The following is an 18,492-nucleotide window of genomic DNA, read 5'->3' as shown; positions in this document are numbered from 1 at the left end:
ACAGATTTAGTCATTTAGTCACATTCATTTCACCCACCGCTCACATTACAGCCCTGCTTTTCATCAGGTCTGAATTTGTCTGGATGTACAAGCCCCTCCTCATGAACTGAGTTCATAATAGAAAAGTAAAGCAAGAAAAACAGCCAACAGAAGAATACACAGAGGTTTATGCTGAAAATTTTTATCAGTTCTACTTACATTTTCTACTTTTTCTAAGGTTTTTGGAGTTGGACTAGACTGAAGTGCCTCCTATGTGATAAAGTATGGAAGGCAAGGAGAGTCTGGTTAAGAATGAGGTAAAGAATTTGAGTACAAAGTGGTTGAATGGGGACTAAGATGAAAAGGATCTTCCTGACTCTGGCATAAACATCCCTTTGGCATGGTGGGGAAAACTGCAAAAGTGAGCAAGTATTGTGGATGTAAGTAGTGACTGCAGCGGGTGTTCACATGTGTTAGAGACAGATGAATGATTTAGTAGATAAATGGCAAAACAGGTGACACGACTTCTGATTCTGACTTATGGAAATTGATACCTCTGCTGAAGTACAACCTGTTCTCCAAATCCTGACATTAAGACGAATAGCAGCCAAAAGGCAACCCCAGCATTTGATATTTGCAAGAGCTCAAATATTGATTGCACTACTTATTAATGAGTTTCATTCATAATAAATACATGGTATGTTTGCACTGAGGAGGTGTTTTCTAGGGGATGTATTACATGCTGTATTAAACAATGAATAATTTCTTAATCTTAAATGTGAGTAAACAGCAGGATAGTAAGTGTCATGGTTATAGGCAATTTCAGAAAGGTGCAAGTGTAGCAAGTGCTCCAGCACACCTGATGAGGCATCTCTCTCTCCAAATGAAGTTTCTTTGATATCAATCACTACATGAGGTGCTATGTGCTAGAAACCACTGTCCTAAGTTATAAAAGGTTTCCTTTTTAAGCACTAAATTCCATGTTGTTCCATTACTGTATTTATTATGGCAATTTTCTGTGTTGCCCTTTTAGAGCTTCTCCTATCTTAATTATAATTACTTCTACAATATCTGGTCTTGGCCGAATCCCCATATTTTTATTCTCCATGTAGATCTATTTCAAAGAAAGTGTTTCCTTTATAGGACAGATGACACACTTTTCTCCGAAATCCAGAGAAAATATTGTATCACAAAACCTACACAAAATGGACTTTTTAGAAATGGATGCTCGACATTGCCTTTTATAATGGCTGTATTCCCCAAGTTGCTGGTCAAGTTGCCATTTACTGTAATGAAACAGAATATGAGGTCTTGTGTTTAGGAACTGAAACTCCAGAGCTCTCAGCATTCACTCCTCTATTTTCCCTATGTATTTTTCACTACAGTTCCTAGGTGTTAAATTTCTCTGATCAGCTTTTGATATAAAAGGCAAAATAAGTGAGTATGGATAAGCAGAACATCCAACAAACAGTAAAAATTATCACAGTTTTATACTAAATGTGCAGTTTTTCTTACATGAATATTCTCTCAGAAAACAGAGCATTACAACTGGGCTACTTGAAAAATTTAATGTAAAACTACTGTGGAATGTTTTCTTTCCTTTGCAGCTAATACCCACAAGCCTCTGTTTGCATAGGTCTCCTGGAGTTCATTCCAAGATTCCCTGAAGGAAAAGAAAACTCAGTAAACATGGACATACCTACACTGCCCTGCCAGCTCAGATTCTCCACTGGCCCAGCCTGCCCAAATCCATGGCTGAGACAATCCACCCTTGTACCTGGGGAAACCCCACCCCTGGAGAGGACAGAATTTTGGCCTTAGCTGCCACATGAGCCATGGTCATGCAGTGGGACAGGTACAGCTCTTTTAGACCACACAGAGAAGAGAAGCAGCTCCTGCCTGCAGACAAGCACAGCTAAGAGTACAGAGCTCAGCAGAGCTGATCCACTCCGTGCTGCTGTGGGAGGAAGACTTATAGGAACATTCATGTACAAGGGAGCAAACAGATAAAACTCTTCCAAGGTTTGATACGACTCACAGAACAAACAGCAGACTGGTAAAGTATTTGCTGTAGAAAAATTTCAGCATTTTACCATCACCGTAGGCACCAAATTTCCCATCTAATACTAGCAAGCAAGATTGTTCTCAAGAGGAGCAGACAGCAACTCTCACACTTGTGCCTGGAGCACTGTCTAGGTCTCGGACACACAAACATTGGACTGCATCTGCAAAGTGGCATCTGCAAAGTTACATCATTGGCTCCAATGCAGTTCCACTGAGACCCCAAACTCTTTTATTAGCTTCTTGACAGTGGTGGCAGCTTCTTGGATAGGAGAAGCATCACTTATTTTTGAGAAACAACATATGGTACTTAGAATCCAGTGGTTGCCAGCTTGTGATGTAATTAGCCATGATCTCTGAACATCTGCACTCATCAGTTAGCCTTTAAGTTGGTGATCTATTGTTGTACATCAGAATTGAGATTACTCTTTCTTTGGGCATGCTTCCTTCAAGAATGCTTAATACCTTTAGTTAAAGTTCTTAGCTTCAAAACCCTGTGAGTACTCTGTAGGCAGAAATCCTATTACAGATTATCACCTCGTCACACTTGAAAAGTTCTCCTGAGACTAGAAAAAGGGGACTGCTTAAAAGGCACTGTAGGACAGTGAAGGACCACAATACATGATGGTATTGTCAAAACAGAAATGTTCTCCTCAGAATAACAATGTTTACTAAATCATATTTGTAGCCTGATACTGTCAGACTTACTGTCATGCATATGCATGAGGTAAGTCCAGTAGATTTGTAATAGGAAAACTGGAGTTTAGAGATACTAGTCAGAAAAGCCAAGAAGATGAAAGTGTTTCCAAATTTTGCTAGAGCTTTTCATTAGAATTAGAATTTTCGTTAGATTTTTTGAAGTCAAAGAGTGACAGCCTTCCAAGGGAGCAAGGAATAACCATTTACGCAAAGTTTGTTTTTCTTTTCGAATTGCAAAAGCAAACTAACCTAGTATTTGTGACCACTTATAACCTTGGATTACCAGATGGATTGAAAGAGACAGTAAGGCAAGAGAGGGAAACTATTAGTTAAACAAGTAATCTCATTGAAGCCATATGGGCTGTTTAGGCAATTAGGATTACTCATAGAAGAAGGGACTTAAGGAGTCTTTCAGAAAGTCCATTATCTTTGATACCAAGGTTACACTGGGCAATGTGAACTATCTGGAAGAGAAATGATGATGGAAGAAAATTGAAAAGAAAGAAAAATTTTGAAAAGAAGGGTGAAACCCTGGGAATAACAATTACATCTAAAATAGGAAAATCAAACAATAAATGAATTGATACATAATTTCCCTAGATGTCTAGAAAATACTGTTAATTAGTCCTGTGGCAGCAGAAGGAGAAAAGAAACAGTTACTATCACAAATGCTGGGCATTCAGCAACAAATCACTCATTTTTTTCTAGCTCTGTATTAGTATTATTCATGTACATAACTGTAGGACTTCTAACACAGGTCAAGGACATTGTTAATATTTGAGATTTTCAGGCTTAGTGCAAATAATAGTCCAGCTTCTCAGTAAATAGAAGAATGCTACCATGTGGCCTATATTGAATTTTCTTAATGCAAGTTGAACAGTTCCTGTCACGCTACATTCCCTGACAGAGTTTCTCTGCAGCTCCTGCAAGGTAACTAACGTTCACTGAATTTTGCACTGAAGCTTTATTCCCAGGCTAAACACACCACTGAAGCATTCCCCAAAAGTTACACACTGGACAATGTACCTGGTAGATAAACAGATACATTCAAAACAGCCCAGACACAGACTGGTGCAGACTGAGCTGGCTGAACTTTCAGCACAGTCAATCCTGTTGGTTTGCCCAACAGTCATTAAGTCTTTCTAGGGAATTCCAAGCAAGATTATCTTCCATCACCACATTACACCACCCCTAACAGGTTTAAAGACTCATCCTGATTCACAGTGGAAGCTCATTATGAAGCATGAATCCTGCATGCTGTCTAGTATCAAGATTAAATCCTTCCATATGTGAGGGATGAAAATTCTTCCTTTCTGACAAGTTTTTTCTGGAGTAAGCAAGTTCCTTCAGGTGAAGAAATAGTTGAGCCACGTAATGAGGCCCTGCAAAGTGTCATTCAGCCGAAATCAGGTTAAGATAACCTCAAATTACAAGCAAGAAGAGAATGTTTATTTTCTCTGATTTGCAGTGGCTTTGCTATACTTGGCTGTGACACAAAGAATTGAGCTCTGATGAGCATTGCAAGAAGAGAAGATGATTGTTTTACCAGCTTGAAAGAGAAGGGAATCTGGGGAATTCATTCTTATTTATATTATTGCAAATATCTTTTGTTTTTTGGCCTGAGGAAAAAAAAAAAAAAAAAAAAAGACCAAAGGACATTTAAAGCCTGCACTTTTTTCTGTAGCATTTTCATCAGCTGACACAAAGCTGGCCAATTTATTGCTCTGACTGACAGCAGCTGATCAAGTGTTCCCTCAGCCACTATCACAGTGTGAAACATTGGGTTCAAAATGGTGATGGGTTCATTTGCTGTAATTCTAAATGGGACAGAGCCCAAAACCAGGATCCCAGCTCCCTTGAACTCGAGCTGTTCAAAATTCAGATCCATATCAAAATCTTACTGCCCAGGCCCATCACTACTTAATTTACCAAGGCTGTTACTGGCACAGCACTTCATTCTGGCTGTCTTCACTATCCCTCACGTGGCAGCCACAATAAATTATGCAGCTGGGAATGTAATAGCAAGCAAAACAATTGACCTGTGCAAGGATAGTGATCTCTCTCACGTGGCTTTGCTGCAGCCCCGTGCTGGGCAGAGCAGCACTGCCCTCTGCCAAGAGGACCAGGGGTGGATCCCCCACTCTCTTGCAAGCGAGTAAATCTGGCCTGTTCAGCAAATGCTGCCTCCCTCCTGTCAGGTAGCAGTAGCACTGGATAACATTGACCACAGAAGATTTCCCTTAAGCAGGACTGCTTCCAGCTTTTTTGAGAACCCCGTTAGCAAGCAATGCTAGAACCCATAGGAGGATTTCTCATGCAGGGACTTAGGTGTCTTCAAGGAAGCCTTCACTTTAGTCTGCTTGTATACTTGCTGGAGACCTGGATACAGATTCAATAGCTAATGGGATCAGTACTCCTACCTCCAAAGCCAGAATGTGGTGTCTAGCTGACTACCTACTGTGACTGCCTGAACCTAAAACCCAGAGGATGGCTCATTTGGCTGAGACTCAGGAGATGTATGAAAAATACAGCAAAAGCAGGTTACAAACAGGAGCCAAAGGAGCCGGTAAAGTGCACCTACAGCTCTCAGTAAAGAGTATGCAGCAGTAAAGGCCTGTCCCTAAGCGCTGAGTGGCCCCAAACTGTTTCTTTATCCTGGCTTTTATGGGAGAGGACCCCACTGCAATGATCCAGATGCCACTCTGTGCTCCATGCACTGCATTCTAAGGTTTTCAGAAGATGAAGCCAGTGCAAGATCTCCCTACCCTTGTGCTAACCTGAGTTTTCTTCCAAGGGTGGCACTGCACAACTTCAGCAACAGCAATCACACACAATTCCTGGTAGTGTTTCCAGATGACAATCCAGATGACAGATGGGGACTCCTCTTTCCTCCTCACCACTGCCCTGAAATTAAGTGCTCTCAAGCCACTGTTCCTACATCTCAAGCATAAAAACCTCCCAAAGGAGCAGAGAGGGACAAACTACAAGTCCCTGGCTTAGCTCCAGAGCCTAGTAGAGCTGCTGGCTCGCAGATCACAGAATGACCTTCCTTCTGCAAAGGGAGAAGGGGGCAGCTGTGTTCCCTGTGAGATTGGGAGCTTTCCCTCCGTCAGAAAAAGGAGCTTCACAGCCTGCCCTTATGTCCATGCAGAGATTCCCAAGGGACAGACACTGAGCAGCATGGCCTGTGCTAATGCTCATAGCTAGTTTGCACCTTGCTTTCTGTCTGAAGCATCAAGTATTCACCACAAGTGCTGAGCTACATATGGTGCAAGGTATACATTATTCCACTAGCAGCAGTTATATGACACTGTAAGTAAAATAAAGTAACAGGTAGATATATTTTTCTTGTTAATCACAAACCTAATTTTCTATTAAAATGTATGAGATGACAAAATCTCAACAAACTCTTTAAAGCTATTACTAGAGGATAAAGTATTCCACCAAAGTATTAATATTAACATCATTAAAAGAGTTTTATCAAGTGTGCCTTTATCTCCAGATTGCAAACAATAGCAGCCTGAAGGAGAGATATGCCCTTGAGTATTGTGGTATGAAAACCAACAGCAGTTTTAGAGCCACATAAAGTCTTCTTGTGGCTTCAAAATTAGGGGGAAAAAATTCTTGGAGCCACAATTATAAGAAGTAATAGAGTAAATGAATCTATTTTTCATCACCTTGGGCTCTGAAAAGAAAACATTTGAGAATTATATTGATAAGAGAAAGAGCTGAGATATTCAAACGCATTTAATGTTGTTTTAATTGATTAAACTAGATCAGGAGCATTTGAAAATGCATAAAGGAACTGTTTCTGCATAAATATTCAAAATATATCTGGTTCAGAAGATAGGTGATGCTTTGTACATGCAAGTGATACAAGATATCTATCTTCTATAAATCCAATAATGTCTTAGAGTCCAGAAGATTAAGAGTCTTACATTTTTAGGGACCATTTTTCCCAGTCATTTGTTCACATCACAGAACTCTTTCCCCCTCCTAGTGGGGAGGGAGTTCCAGAATTTTAGAAAAGGGATTTTAGAGATAGGAAGACAAGGAAAGATTTTGATTCTACTCTGACAACCCATGCTAGGTTTGTGCAGAAGTCTGGTGGTGTCAGTGAGTTACAGATCAAAGCATGTGAAAGGACAAATCTCCCCAAATCTCCCAGTTGCTATTTGGAAAACTGTATCTACTTCCTAGCATCTGATTTCCAAGAGAGAGCCACACCATTTCACCTCTGAGGACAAGGGCTCAGTTTTTGAAAGCACTAAACCACTGAGACGTTGTTGATAATTCAACCCATGGGTATCAAGAGCACCCCATTTGGTATCCCCAGATCTCAGATCACACAACACAAGTTTAGGAGAGCCTGCAATGTCCACTGCTCCTGTCCAGGTCCTGGCAGTCCTGTGATAACAGCCCAGAAGCAATTCTTCTTCCTCTTGCTAAAATCAGGGTATTTTATAAATGCCAGCATTGAATTACTTCAACAGATTTACCAAATGGGTCTTGTGGGCATGAAGGGATGGTCTAGGAGAGAGGACAGAGGTAACCAAAAGCCAGTCCAGCAGAGGACCTGTACCAATATCAAAATTCCCAATCTTGACAAGGTCCCTTTAAAATGTTTCTTTGTTTCATGATCATAAACTCAAAATAGTCCCCTTTGCCACATCACTATAACACTGCTCTGAGATGAGAAAAAGAGAAGAATATTGTACTGTAGATGTCTGTCTCCCAGCTGCATTGAGTGATGAGGCTCTCTCTTCCCTGTATGTTCATAAGAGGTAATTTCTTCTAGAGTCTCTCCATAAAAAACTCCTTACAGGGAGCCCACCATTAATCTTGAGCACAGTAAGCATTAGCCAACATGGTAAAAAGAACATTAAAAAAATTTTGTCCCTAAGCTGTGGAAGCCTAAATAATGACAGTAATAGCATAATCTCACTCTCACACACAAAGTTGTTAAATGACAAAAATAGAGTTCATGCAAAGCAGAGTACACAAGCAGAGCAGAAAAGCACAACTTTCTTCACTAATTCCCAAATAAATAATACCAAATATATTGCTTTTAAGTGCTTCATTTATTTTAAAGAAATACTTCTAAAAGAAGTGTTCCAATGACAGGCCATGAAGAGCACTTTATAAAAGATTAATTATATCCTGAAAGTTACAAGTGTCACAGAGTAAGAGGACTGCTGTATAAAACACCAATATACCATCCTACTCAGCCACCCATTCGAGCTAGGCCTGATCCTGAATTTCCAGCTGAGAACTGGAATTATTTAGCAATTATTTAGCTGAACATAAATATTTAGAGACAGATTCTGCTAACAAATCTTGCCTCTAGGAGCCAGGCCCATAACAATATTCTTGGCACTAGTTTTCCACATATAAATCACCCCCCTAACTTCACACCTTCCTTATTTCATTTTTACAATTTTGTAGAATACCCAGTCTAGTTTATTTATGTGATGCTGCATCTAGGAGTCTCTATATGAACACTGTTATTAGATCTAATTCTGGCTACATTGTCACCATTAAAAGCAGCCCTACGGTATTAAAACAAGAGACAAGGGAAATAGGATTCTTAGAAGCAGTGGTTGAAAAAAATTTAAATGGTTTTCTAGCTGAGGAAAGCACAGAAAAACAAAATATCCTCCTTCTCCCTGAGTTCTGCCACAAACCTCTGCACTGCTTCCCTCTATTATTTAGATAGAAACCAACCAACCAACTGGCTTCCCTTGGGGGACCAGCGAAGTGTACGGTGGACCAAATCTGGTAATCCAGGTGCTTATCAAGCATGTGGCCAGGGAAGGCCTGACTCTGGCTGGAGCAGCTGGCGCACAGCAGCTGGTACCCAGTGGCTACACCTGCCTTTTGAGATTTGGCTTTTCCGAAGGAAAGCCCAGTGAAAACAGCTCAAGATCTGCAGCTCCATACAAATAGTTTTGCAAGGAAACCAGTAATGAAAGAGGTCTCTTAAGCCAGGACAAACATTTACTGTCTTAAGTGGCCCAAGAGGATCTGCTGGAGGTGAGGTTGAAGAGTCAGCAGTGGTCTGCCATGGACCACCCTTCCTTCCTTCCTTCCTTCCTTCCTTCCTTCCTTCCTTCCTTCCTTCCTTCCTTCCTTCCTTCCTTCCTTCCTTCCTTCCACCCTTCCTTCCTTCCTTCCTTCCTTCCTTCCTTCCTTCCTTCCTTCCTTCCTTCCTCCCTTCCTTTCTCCCTCCCTCCCTCCATCACTGAAAGGGGTGTACTGGGGCAAAATTATAGTAGTTCAGCAAAGATGTGACATGAAAATATTCCCCACTACCAAAGCTCATTTTAAATGCATCATTCCCGGCCCAACTCTCTTTCTATCAAGCTACACAGAATTCAGGGCATCCTGCAAGTTATTCATTGCATCTGTTGCAACCTGGCTTTTTTTTTTCTTCTGTGGAAAAGCACCTTTTTTTTTTTTACAGCAAACCCATAGCGCTCCAATAAAATTGGCTACTTTCCTTGCTTTGTTTGGTTTGCATTTTTTAGACACAAATGGAACATGTCACAAGTTCACTGCTCCAGTTTTCTAGAACAGAGCTTGAAGCCTTACAAGAGGAAACAAGTTTTGAGGATGCGCTGTTTAACTGCAACTGGGGAAGTGTTGAGCAGGCAGGGAGAGCAGTGGCCACAAGGAACAGCCCTTGGATACAGGAGATCTGCCTGTTCCTGATGTGGTAAAGTGCCACCTCCCTTACCACAAAAGCAAGTCACAGTTCAAAACATGACTCTTCAAGCCTTCCCAAGGCTCCACAATGTGTTAGGGAGAGAAAGAATCAGAAAGCCCCCAAGCCAACCTCTGCTGCATGTGTTTGTTCAAACAACTGTTCCACACTACTGCAGATTGAACCTTGCAGTTCCAGCACACTTTAATTCATGGAAATGTGCCCCAACAAAGAGCTTACCAGTTTTCAACTCTAAATGCAGAGGGAAAAGCAGCAATAGCAGCAGTACCACAGCTGAGTTCTCTATAGATGGTAAATAAATCATGGGAACAACAATCCCCAATTTCACATTAATTGTTTGGAAATCTCTACAACATCAAACATTTTGTTAAAAATCTAGAAAAAAATCAGCACGGCTCTTTTGTTGTTTCTGTTGTTGTTTTGCTTTAAAATGATTTGTTCCAAATACAGCTTAACATGCAGATGACTGGTTTGCAACTAGTGTATTTCTTCAAGTCAGAAAAAAACCCCACAGTAATGGTTTGATATGGGGATATCAGCAAAGAGACTATTTAATAACATATTTAATAGATACCTGGAAGTACACTCAACTCTTTCACAAGGATGGGGACAGACAGGCCTTAGGATGGTCCAATGCATTGGTTTCTATTTGACTTAATTTGGGCAAGAGCATTTTTCAAATCAGAGTGAATAGTCCCTCATTGATTATGAGGCATTGGAGGACAACAGATAAAACAAATCTGAACTTCCTCACAAAAGAATGAAAGAAGTTAATGACTTGCTGGGTTTGGTTTTGCTTTCTTTTTTTTTTTTTTTTTTTTTTTTTTTTTTTTTTTTTCTTTGTTTTGTTTTGGTTTGTTTTGGTTTTGTTTTTGTTTTGGTTTTGTTTTGGTTTGGTTTTTTTTTAATTTTTTTTACTTTGCTAGTGTGACATTCAGAAGAGAAGAGTCAACCCAGTTTTTTAAGAACCACTGTCTCTTCTCGTGTTGCACTTTGACATATACAGCCTGGTCTTGCCCTTGTCCTTTTTTTCATTTGTTTATTTGTTTGTCTGATTTATTTGCAATTCAAACCCATATCTAATTACTGCCCAGTAACAACATTTCCTTTTTTACAGAGCAATTGCTTTCCATATTTTGGCTTTCCATTGAATTTCAGTGTTCTGGATCACTTGCCTCTATTGTTCTATCTGAGCTACTGTTCTTCCCCACACTGAATCCCTTTATGCTGTTTTTGCCAATGATTCTAGCCTCTCTATAGCCTATTGTAATTTTTCTATCTTCACTCAGATTTGCAACTTCTTTTGACTTTGTATCATCTGACCATGAATTACATTAGCATAACTATTTCTTTCCTCTTCCAAATTTGATGCCTAACAACCAGCTCCTTTGTGTTGAAAACAAAGAAGTAGTTAAAATATAACTCTCCAATGTGTTGATAAAAGCTGTCACAGGATTTCCCTAATTTATTCCCAGCAACTACCTGGCCTATATTAATAGATACACCTAAAAGGTAGACTTTTCTAGCCCAGTCCTTCCTCAATGGGTAGCAAAACAAAAACCCCAGCAAAATGAGGAAACAACAAGAAAAAAAATCATTAAATTTCTTTATAGTCTTCACTTTGCCCTGATTCATGCCATGTTCCTCATTATAACCTTTCTGGCTAAATTCTTAATGGTGATGTGGAAATAAAGAGAAAGCAAATTGAACTAAAGTCTGTAGTGCTGAGTCACTGCTCTCCCACTCCTTTCAGCTGTGTCTGTTACAGATAGATGGCTTCAAAATCAGCCTCTGGGGGTTGGTAATTATGGGAGATGTGGCAATGAGACTTAGGGACAGGATAGGTAGTAAAGACTTTTTTTTGGCTGATGGGGGAGGTTTTCTCTAGTTATTAAGGATTCTAAAATAACAGGAATATTCCTTTCAAGCAAAGAATTCTGGCCAAATTTTCTTGCACTATGTACCATTTTAGATACATAGTGAGATGAGAAAGGATCGTGGATTACTTAAATCCCAAAAGAAAAATGCTGAGAATGAAGTGGCTACATCTGAGAAAGACTTTTGCAGAGAAACTGAGTATAAAATAAATTATTTGCTAGTGATCCTTGACTTAAGTTGCTTTTAGTGCAAGCAGCCATATTGTATTAAGGGAGTTTTTGGTATGACTGTAAGATGTGGGTTTATAACTGTGCTGAAATTGAACTGCATTTTAAATCTTTATGAGATAGTATTAAAGATTCACTGATATCAGAATATCTACCATCTGGGCTATTCTCTAGTAGTTGGGAAATGGCTATTTCTTGGAGCCTCCAGGTCTATTTTAACCTGCCATCAGCTGCAACACCTGTTCCCCAGACCATTTTGTGGGCACTAATGTCTTTTCCTATTCTCATGGTGTTGCACAGGCAGAAATGAATGAAATTCAGACATCATGTTCTCCTGGAGGTTTCACATGGTCCTCAAAGTTCCTTCTACTCTAACAGCAAGTCCTCAAATTAATGCAGCCAATGCTGCAACACCAATCTTTGTTTCAGAACGTGCCCCAACAAAATGTGTTTAGGAAAAACACTTCTGATGAATAAAATATTTTCCTTCACTACCCATCAGCCTGCAAACCAGTTGGTGACATGAGCCAACTGTGTCTTGGCTGCCCGTTGCATGCAGTAATGTATGGCCCCAGTGTGGATCGGGGACCGTAATTCACTTGCAGGACTCTGCTGATGTCAGACAGCGCCTGAGCAGTTTATGAACAGCCGCAGAGCCTTGAGAATGAGTTACGACCCTGCATTCACTCCTAGGACATCTGTTGTTGTTCAGTATAGAGTATACTTTCTGTAAATTAAAAAAAAACAACACCAAGAAACAGCAATAACTGCACTACTTCTTCACCCACTCTTTAGTTTCCGAAGTATCTTTTTTTCCCGCTTTATTTGAAACCAAGCAGATTCACTAGAAAAACTGAGGTTTGTGTTGCTATTTTCTTGTTAGAGTTCCAGGGCCATCATTCAAGACTATGATAACTTTGTAGCACAGGTAAAAGAATCATTTCCCTTTCATGCTTGTGTATGCATAACCATTGACTCTACAAAGCCAAATTCCAACTAAATCAGTTTAATGCCACTGTTATTTGAGAATTATCAATTCCTTTTGCCTGATCTGAATGTAAAAGCCTCTTGCCATGTCACTTTAATTCTATTTCTGCAGTAGGTTTGCCCCAGTTGCACTGGGGCAAATCTGAAGTAATCTGGTGCACTTTGTTTCTTTACCAGTACTAGTGACTCAAATCCTTGGAGTTATTCCAGATTTTCAGATTTTGGCCCAGAGAAGCTAGTTACAGCATGTGACATCAAAGAGGCGTTTGTGAAAAACTTTGTTAAATGGTCTATTTATGAACATTTCTGGCCATGTGTCATGTTTTCTCTATATTTCCCCCCTCCTCCTATTTTATTACTAGGGACATTTGCCTGAAAACAGACTATTTGTTACTTAGCAAGTTCATTTGCTCCTGCTGCTTATTCCTCACTTGAAGTCACTCCTGTGATTGTGGCATCATAATTAGTTGCTCTGGAGATGATTATGATGTCACAGAGGACTGTGTGTTATATGGCTGCAAGTGATGAATAAGCAGCAGGAGCAGATGATCTCTCAAGCAATAAAGACCATGTCTTTATGAAAATATCCCTGGAAACAGAAAGGCTGAAATTCTATATTAAAGCAATGGAATAGTTTCTACCGTGTCAACACTTTCCACAAAATAGAAGTGCTTCTTTTAAGGGGAAAATGGTGTTGGAGGGGAGGGGTTATGCCCTTCCTACCAGCTATGTGCATCACTTTTAAACTATTTTTGAAGTATCTGGCCTTCACTTGTCCCTAGTGAATTACAGAGAGACTGAACGAGTTATACCTATCAATAAAAAGATGATGTATCCTACATAAAATAGCACATTCATTTCTGATGGTCAGTGACTTTACTACCTCTCAGTCATCACAGGAAATAGTAAATTACGTGGGCACTGACACACTGCCTAAATCTCACCACTGTCCTGCTCCAGCCAGAAGGGTCTTTGCCAAAGGGGTGTCCTGCAGGCCTGGGTAGGTAGGATCTACACACACCCTGCCCTGTACCTGCAGCAGAGCCTCAGTGTCCTCCTCACACAGGACACTTCCTCACACAGAAAACTGTCTCCCGACCAGGCACTTCTTGGCACGTCAATTTTCTCCTGAAGTCTTTCTGCTGGCACATGTGCCCTCAACTTTGGAGCAATTTTTAAGTCTGCTCTGGGTCAAGGAAAAAGTTCATCTCACCCCTTTCCTTTTTCACACTGTTTTATTCTCACCTCTACCTTCTTCCCAGCTGCCTACAATGGACAGGAGACAGGAAGACTGACTGCAGGTCACTTACATAACAATACCTTACGTAATACCTAAAAAAGACACGTTTCTGCCAGACAGAGTTGAAGGCAGCATGCCACCTTGTTTGCTTTCTGTACATTTGGTTTTGACCCACCTGCATACTAGAGTTGCCCTCTCTAATCCTCTAAACCCCATAGGTATAACTCCCACATAAGACCTTATCTCCATCACAGCACTTCAGTCTTTCCAAATGTCAAAGCTAATGAATTAGGCATGCCAAAAAAAGTAGGATTTAATTTATTGTTTAATAAATACATTTTGGTGTTGCTCATTTTATCTGACAATCTAATGGGACAAAAAAATCTGCTTGGCACCACAAAATACAAGGGAATGCTTTTCCTACTCTGACTACAAAGCCTGCTGTTTAATTGTACAAATATTTGTGGGTTTGGCTAAGGTGAGCACTAATTTGTTATTTTAGCCAAAACCTTAAAATAATTTAGAACATGCTAAGAAAATATTCACTGCCTTTTTGCAAACAGGGACGTGTTAAATGTTTAAGAGAAACTATCATGCTACTGAAAGGACTTTGCAAGTAGAAGCTTGCAAAAAAAGAAAGCAAAATTTTCAGTGGTTATTTTCCGGAATGTTGAAAAATACAGCTTGCAAGAACCTGCCTTGTGGGCAGACAGTCTCACTGTGTCCCTAGTTATTTATTTTAATTAGTGTTTTGGGCTTTTTTAACCTCTGACATAGGTTTTTGTTTCAGAGGGCTTTACCCTTCTAGTCTTCAAGAAGAAAAGTGTCTGCTGCTGCAAAAATAAGAAAGGCAGTGATTGAGCATCTGCACAGTCCTGTTGCCAGGCAAATGGGGACCCACTGAATTCAGATAAATACCCCTGGCTCTTGAGGAGGGGAGCTTCAATAAATCTCAGCTTCATCCTGCTTACAGACCATGCTGTAAGGGATCGTTTCCAGCAACACTTGGGGGGATCAATAGCCACATGCCAGGAGTTTCTCTAGGAGTGCCTCCCTTGCCGGGCAGGGTGAGCCAGCAGCACAGTGGCTGCTGCTGAAGGGCAGGGTGAGTGCTGGGAGGCGCTGGGGCCGTGACATGCCGTGCAGGCTTCTTCTCCCACCCCTTGCAGGAAGTCCTGGAGTTGCAACCCATCTGCCAGGAGGCTTTTTGGCAGCCGTGAGGGGCCTCTAGGGAATTCTTCCTGAAATGTTTAAACCATGGCATAAACTCCAAGCTCAGAAATCTCAGAAAACCCATGGCTTTGGGTTCACATGGAGCACTCTTTATTTCCCTCTTCACATGCCATGAGCTACGTGCATGGATTTAAATGGCAGAGTACCTGTAGAAAAAGGGAGAAAAGAAAAAAAAAAAAGAAAAAAAGAAGAAGAAGAAAAATATGAACACATTAGTAATGGCTAACTACCAGCCTCCATAGCATGCTGGCCACAGTCCAACCCTTCCCTTGGCAAGGATGACTTACAGCATTGGTGACAAGTTCTTGCTTTCCTCCTCCAGCACCTCATGGAGGTGCAGCATTTCCACAGCTATTGCCTCTCTGGGCATCAGGCTGCACTGCCTTAGCCAAGGTCTAGCACCACCATTCCCAATCCCAATGCTCCCTTCCACTACTGCTCCTCACCTTCCTTGCTACCTGTTTCTCTCACTGCCAGGTCTTCCCCACAAACCTCTGAGAGCCCTGTGCTGCCAGGACGTCCTCCACCAGGCCTTTGTCATGCTGAAATGACTCTTCACAATGCTGCTTTAACTCCCTCTAGCTGAACTTCAGGGCTTCCTTTGCTTCCCTTCTCCCTGAGGCTTCCAACATGTGGCATCAGGCTGTGGTGATGAGACTCCTCTAGGAGCCTCAGGGGGTGTGAATGTGTCCAAACTTTTCACAGAGTCCCCCCTTGTCTCTACTGTGAGCTTTATTGGAAATAACCTGTCTGGAGAATAAACCCATTTTCCTCTCCTTTTCAAGTCTCCAAGAAACAGGGAAAGAGCTCTCCCACCCCTGGGGCCTTGTGGCTTTTTCTGAAGCTCTCCGCCAGGAACTGCTGCTGTGCTGTGGCCTTGGGCCCCACCTTTCCACTGTAGCTGTTTGTTCGTTCGCTTGTTTTGCCAAAAGCAGATAAAACACACATCAATTTCTTCCTTGAGGGGAAAAAAGCAAAGAGATTATCAGAAATTCACCATGATTCATGTCAGCCATATTCAAAAGGAGACATGAGGTTAAGCCTTTAGCTGGCTGGAAGAAGTTGCTGAAAACCTGAGCATGAAGGAGACATTTCTAATGTCTCTCTTTGTGGTGCTGGGGGAAAAGCAGAGTCTGTGCACTGCTTTCTGCATTTTCTGCTCAGATCAGCAGCAAGGTTTTAGGTGAAGCAATGGCTGGTTGATTGAATATGATTGAAGCATACAAACTTCACTCCACTGAAAAGGACATGGAGAGAAAGAGCTGGTAGTTAAAGGAAGGGGGAACAAATTAGGAACGACAACCTTCTTTGAAAGGTGGGCAAAATCACAGGTCAAACTATGTCAGGCATTCAAACATCCCCTTGACCAAACGCCTACCTCTAAACAGGGTCGTCTGTCACCCAGAAGTAAAAGAGCAGGGCCATAAGCTTCACACATAGAAGAGCTTTGCCTTCGCTTGGCTATGGGTCATACCTCTGTGCCTTGTGACTTGCTGTCCCCTACAACGTGTGGGTGTGCCTGGAAACCCTTCAGAGCCACCCCTGGCCTGGGACCACAGCAGAAACAATTGCTGCCCTTCATGCAGTAACCTGCACAAATGCCCAGACGGGTTTGAAAACTGTCTATTCACCAACCAGTGCGTGTCTCAGAGCATGGCAAGATGTAGAACCCTAAACAAACCCCCTCTCTTCAAGAAAAGTTGGGGTTTTTTTTTGCTCCAAGTTAAAACAGCATAAAACAAGGAGGATGTAGGTTGTGTCAATCCCCCCAAGTGATTTTTTTTTTACCTCCTGGAGGACACAGTAACTGCTGAGACTGCGGAAGTATTATCTTGCTTTCAGAGAGCTCTCTGATGAGGAATTCAGTGCTGTAGCTGTGGCACGGCACGAGACACGTGGTTGGGATGTAAAAAAGTGAAAAATAGGGCCCAAAGAGCTAGAATGTCTGTGACGAAGCTCCTCCTTCAGCAAAATGGGAAGTGTTAAAGCTCTGAATATCAATCAGCACTTCCCACAGGCAGTGGGATTCACTGGCAGGATCTGCCGGTGTCTCTGAGACACTGAATCCTTTCCTTAAATTAAAATTGTGACCAACTAGAGGCAAAGCAAATTACTAAGGTAATCAAAAATGAGTGACATTAGTCTTGTAAAAGAAATCTACAAAGTAAAATTCACTGTAGGATGCATGAAAACTCCATCAGTTCTTTGTTTTATGTAAATGAACCCCCAAACACTTGGAAATCACAGAAAATTGTAAAAATGCACCACAGAGTTCAAGTTTACTATTCAATAATAATAGTGTAGAGTATAATAATAATAATATAATAGCAATAATAATAAACATCCACTGTTTTATTATAACTACAGACTGTGTCTGATTGAAAGTCATTAAAAACCTATGTAAAAATATGGAATAAAAAAAAACCAAATAGTTTTTGCTCTAGCTGTTTATGTATAGTACACTTAGTTTCTCTAAAACAAATCAGTGGAGAGAGGGGAGGAACAACAGGAAAACCCAAAATAATAAACAAACCATTTTTAAGACATGTTATAAAACTCCTGAGATTCAATTGTAAGGGCACTTTCTCCTAGAAAGATGACAGCAATTATCTTCCTGCAAAGAAGGAGAGAAAAAGAGGGACACTCCTGCAGTTCAAAAATACTAGCTGCGATTTTCAATCTTCCTTTTTCTCTGTCCTCAAGAAACCCAGTTAAAAGGAAGTGGTGTGCACTACCAGGTACCACCAGAGGAAAAGGTACACAAATTACCCAGTCTTAGTCAGCTCCAGTGGCACAGAACAAAGCCCCATGGCCTTTAAAAGGACATTTCACATAATGGTTTTGCCCATGCTTCACCTGCTCACACTCAGGGGCAGATCAGAGCCCACAAGTTCCTGGATACTTTTAAGGGATGATTGCAGAAAGGATGCACGGAAAAGCAAATGATTCTGGATTCAGGCACATGAACAACTCTTAAATCTCAATCCCATTATCTTATATTTCTGATTTAAACACAACACAAGTGAAAACCAGAGGATACCAACAGATGTGGTTCATCTGGAATTTAAAATGAGAAGCCTGTTTTGAAAGCTAAGGCATTTATAAGGTATACCTCCCAATTTATTGTCCATCACCTTTTTATATATGCAAAACAATAAACATTTCTCTTGGGCAACAATTCTACAGATTAGTACAAACAGATTTTTTTTTTTTCAATTATTCAACCTTGGTTTTCCATTTCCTATAATTATCCCAGGATTCTAAGCTATGCCCTAATTATACCCTGGGTATATAATTAATACCCTAGGTACTAGCTTAAAATAATCCTCTCTATCCTTGCTGCCTGCACCCATCTAATTCTCTTGGGAAGAAAAGATGTTAATAAAATAGATGAACTATTGTCATTTTCCCCCCAAAGTTTTAATAGAAAAGGGAGGACATCTGAAGGGCAAATGGAGATTCTT

Source organism: Pyrgilauda ruficollis, unplaced genomic scaffold (assembly GCF_017590135.1).
Source record: "Pyrgilauda ruficollis isolate IOZ18807 unplaced genomic scaffold, ASM1759013v1 scaffold2, whole genome shotgun sequence".
NCBI lineage: Eukaryota > Metazoa > Chordata > Aves > Passeriformes > Passeridae > Pyrgilauda > Pyrgilauda ruficollis.
This window is presented reverse-complemented; position numbering follows the sequence as displayed.